The sequence below is a fragment of the Talpa occidentalis genome, unplaced genomic scaffold (assembly GCF_014898055.3).
Source record: "Talpa occidentalis isolate TD23 unplaced genomic scaffold, MPIMG_talOcc4v2.1 talOcc4.3, whole genome shotgun sequence".
NCBI classification, from domain to species: Eukaryota; Metazoa; Chordata; class Mammalia; order Eulipotyphla; family Talpidae; genus Talpa; species Talpa occidentalis.
Genome location: NW_023603184.1, coordinates 125,777,600 through 125,782,513, shown reverse-complemented (window position 1 = coordinate 125,782,513; position 4,914 = coordinate 125,777,600). Strand labels below are relative to the sequence as shown.

The following is a 4,914-nucleotide window of genomic DNA, read 5'->3' as shown; positions in this document are numbered from 1 at the left end:
GATAATGTCTGTGTTGCTTACTACCAGCTGCAGAGCTGGGTAGGCGCCCACCTAGTAGTTATTAAATGAATACAGAGGAAAGCAGGAAGCAGAAACATAAATCAGGGTTGGGTGTGAGAGAGGTCCTCAACCTCAGGCGGGTCCACCTTTGTGTCATATGTCACATGTTCCCCCAAATTAGCAAATATGCACACTTTGAAAACATGCATCAAATGCTAAGTGTGTGCCCAGAAAACAAATGACTATCTATGGTAACTACCATGTTGCCCATGCTAACCCACATTTTCCACCCTCTTCTTCAGTCACCAGATACATGTGTATAGTGCAGATACTAAACTCAGACTTGGAGAATAGAAAGGAAGGAAGCTGAACATAAAAGCTCATGAAAAAAACAGCATAATTGTCACTGTTGATCTTTGATTAACTGGCTCTTCTTTCTCAAACAGGAGCGCTCTCTCTCTCTCTCTCTGTCTCTCTCTCTGTCTCTCTCTCTCTTTCTCTCTCTCTCTCTCTCTCCCCCTCTCCCCCCCTTTCTCCTTGCAGGTGACACCCACACATATCCTTCAGTGTTGGCAGAGATGCTCACTCAGATAACAACTGGAGCTCATGCTGCACATTTTCATCTCTGCGTGTCATCATCACCATGTAAAACCACAACTATAGGAAAACAAAGCTGTTTGCTGTTCTTCTGTCTCAACTGACATTTCCACCCAGATCTCACAATGTGTTCTTTGGAGCCAGAGAAGCATTTATATCTGTCAACTAGATAGCTACTCCATCAGATGCAATATAAGTAGAAGATTATCTACTCTAAGAAAAACTCACCTTTCTGTAACTGTTTGTCCCTGTGAATTCCCAGTACTCTAAAACCTTTCCCCTGTTATTCACCAGGCGAATAGGATAGGGAAGTGGGCTTGGAAACACTCATTCCAACTCTTAGAGCACCCTCGTTAATGAAATTAGCTTTGAAATGACAAAATACTCTTGGCTCACCCATATTTCGTCCCAAGTATTTTCCTTTTTTTTTTCTAAAGGTGTATTTATTTATGCATGCAAGAGCTAGGGTGCAGGCCAGAGATGTGGGGGGTGGGGCGGCAGTAAAAGGATTGACCAGAGACAGAGTGGGGAGCAGAACAGGCAGATCTACTAACAGACACTGCTGAGGGAAGCAGCGGGCGAGACAGGAGAGGTCTGCTGCGCCATGTGGGTAGCTCCCTGGCCAGGGATTGAACTTGTATTGCAGTGGCTGTGGATAGCTTCATAGTGCTGCGTCTTAACCCCTTCCACCACCAGGGAGGCCGCCAAGCATTTTTCAAGTGTGGAGTCCAGGGTCCACACCCTGAACATTGAATACAGTGAGAAAATGTGCTATGTTCTGCCCAGAACAATAGCCTGTCCTTTCCTGTGCTTCAACAGGAAAGCACACGTTACTTTGGGGCACCAACTCAGCGAAAGATGAAACGCCCACCTCCTCAGATTCCTTGCAGAAGAACCAAAGTTCTGAGCACCACTGTTGAAAAGTCAAGAGTTAGTGCCTCAGTCTAGAAAACACAAATAGAATTAGGAAAAGCCAATTTATCAAACAAGGTTGTAAGGTTCCCAGACCATCTCATTGGCTGCTAACTAGTATGGTGGTCAGGACTCCATTATGAGAGCTCCAGAAGTTTCTTTGATTTTTCTCACTGATCTATTATCTGTGATCCAGACAAGCTGAGAGAGGTGAAAGAATACAGCTTTGAAAGGAATCAGACTGATCTGTGTTATCAGACTGAAGAAAAAAGTGACTTTTGGCTGTGGCAATTATACTGTTCACATCGTTATGTAACTAGGATGTGGTGAGAGGTCTATTACATGAAGTTTGCACTAAGAAGGGCTTATGAGAAAATTCATTTAAGAGCTGATTTTAACCAATTTTGTCTTTTATAATTCATTTGATTTGTCCCAATGACCTCATGAAATGAGTTGAGTTCAGTCTTTCTTGGAGTTGGAGGAGACATGTAGGCTCATATTTTTCTAGTGTTCATTACCTTTATTAAGTTTAATGAGCTCCATTTCAACAACAAACAAAACAGTCTCAAGATGAACTCATTGCACACCTATTTGGCCTCAGGCCACTCTCAAAGTACAAATTGCACTGACATAAATACAATTTACTACACAAATTACCAGACCAGCCCTTGTGTCCTTGTTCAAGGACCTTCCCCTACCCACAGATGGTGGCAGTTCTCGTGTGTGTGTGCGTGTTTGTGTTGATTAATAAGTCTTATTTGAATTTTCAGCTTGTTCTAAATGATACAGTTTTGGTTTTGTGGTTATTTTATTTCTAAACTATTGCAAGCCATTCGAATATTCAGGTATAGCATAGTATAACAGGTGAAGAAATTGAAGTTGTCTGACCCCAGCAGTCCCATCTCTGTGCTCATTTTGAATCACAATCATTTATAGAAGGCATTTATAGAAAAGTTGCTGGAGAAAAATCACTTCATAAAAAAGAGCAGCAGTTCAGTAGAAGGATGGGATTTTTACTACAAAGGCAACATTTCTGGAAGTCTTAGGCTTTAAAACATAGTTTTTAAACATAGTCAATACAACTTTAAGAGGAAATGTAGGAACTTCAGTGGGAAATCAACTTACTTTTTTTTTTTCTGCTTCAGATTTATTTGTACAAATAGCACAGGAAGACACCAGTGCCCTGTAGACAGCAGCCTAGGGGTGACACCAGTCCTTCTGTCCTTACACGGGCAGACAGCGTTCTCTATTCTTAAGGCTTTGCGGGGGCCTGGGCACCTTTGGCGGCCTGGGTACCTTTGGTGGTCTGGGTACCTTTGGCAGCCTGTGTTCCTTTGGGGACCTGTGCTGCAGCCGCATCCTTGGCCTGGGTTTGAGCCTTGCCCTTTGGCCGCGAAAGCCTGAGACCCTTGGCGATGCGGGCACGTGCATGTTTCCCAAGCTTGGGGTGAGCGATGTAGGCAAGTCAGCTGAGCTTGTGGCTGCTGCCCTTTGGGATGTTAGCCCTGACCGTCTTGGTCTTTACAAGGGCCTTGATAGCCTCAGCACATGCACTCATGGCCTTGGCATTGTTGGCCTGCATCTTCTTCAGGCCCTTCTTGTTATGCTTCTTGGCAAAGCGCATGTTCCTTAGGAACTTGGGATCTACCCCCTTAAGAGATTCGTATCTTTGGGATCGGGGTTTCTTGATGCCATTTCTGTGCCAATTTCGGGATTGGTTGTGTGTGGTATGGTTCTTGGACTTGGCCATGTCTGCACCAAGGCCCGCGGCTCCCCAGGTGCCTTGAGCCGGAAGAGAAAGCTCAACTTACTTTTGACTGTTACTTATTTAACATGACTTTTAAAGATAAACCTTTCTAGAGGTATTGGCTTTTCTCACCACACAAAATGCAAATGAACTTATATCCATCAGGTTTTCTTTTTTTTGGATTTGATTCTGTGTATATGTTTTACCTCCAGATTCCCTAATAAAATGGATATTTGAACTTATTAATGGGAAAGTTAAAACCAGAACTGGTTCTCTCCTTCTCAAGTGTGATTAATTCAGTTAGACTGACTGGTGATTCACAAGGGCATGTGAAATTCAGTCAGCCACTCAATAAATATTTGTCTGGCAAACCAGGCACTATTCTAGACATTGGCATATGGCAATATACAAGGCAAACAAAGTTCCTTTCCTCATGAAGCTTACATTCTAGTTTGGAGAGCAAGAAAAATAAATAAGTCTAATGTAAGAGATGCCAAAATGTTATGGGGTAGAGGGAAGCAAAGAAAGAAGATACAGTGTGGCAGGATTTAGCTAGGGTAGAAGATGGCACTTATGCATAGACCTGAAGGAGATGAGGGAACATAGTTACCTGGGGAAGAACATTCAGATAATATCAAAGTACAAATTTTAAACAGGTACATGGTAGCTCACTAAATACAATTTTATCACTAAATACAGAGAACATAATGTATACTTGGTCTTTATAAATTGGTACATTCAGCCCAAAATAAGTGAGCTCACAATCAAAAATTATACAAATACTATTAACTATAAGACTCTAGAGTGATAGCAGCAAATGACATTGTTTTCTTCATAATTACCATGTCTGAAACTGTGAAAGCAATGCTCCAACCACTGTTTTTAAACCATTTCTTGGTTCATAGTAATAGTGAAAATTGACTTCCCTGTTAACATTTCTACTTTGGTTTTGTTCAGAGTGAGTAAGAAATGTCTGAAGTGTGATTCATCTTTAGTAAATCTATTTTTCCCGTCAGAAAACAAAATCATTTATTACCAAAGATCAGATCTTTCCATTTTTATATTTTATTTATTTTTTCCATTGCCCTTTATAAAAATCCTCCAGTTCTATCATTTTCAAATCCAGTGGAATAACATGGATTTAAGAACTCCATGTGACAAGAGAATGGAAGTGTAGCACATGTGCCAGTATAAATTCAACAGTTGTTCACCACCCAAGTGCTACTGAGTTTGACCTCCTTTGGATTAATTAAATTCAGGGAATGGAAGCCCATTGAAAAAAATCAACCAAAGTGCAATGATTTATATCTGAAATCATGATTCTTTTGCCTCCACCATTAAGAAGGAAGAAGAAGAAGACTTCTATCTATACATATAAGGGGTAGGGCAGAATGCTATGCTTTTTATTGCAAACTGAGATATTCCAAGAAACACAAAAATGGTGGCAATTAGGAGGTTCTCAAATCCTTTAGCACCTCATCCTTGGTTAGTGGGTTTAAAATTATTTTGCAATAGTCTCTCCTTTCTCAGGTCTTTGCCAATTTAATTTTATACATAATTTATCTACCTGGCAATAATAATAATAGCTAACATATGTCAGACATGGTATTAAGTGCCAGGAACAAGCAGAAAAAAGACTTGGGCTGTGCCCTCATGGA

The 4,914-nt window shown here is 41.0% G+C and overlaps 1 pseudogene; it reads right to left on the bottom strand.

Moving 5' to 3' along the window:
* Positions 1 to 2,727: 2,727 nt before the first annotated feature.
* LOC119256130 (60S ribosomal protein L29-like) lies at positions 2,728 to 3,286 on the bottom strand (annotated as a pseudogene).
* Between the last annotated feature and the right edge of the window lie 1,628 nt (positions 3,287 to 4,914).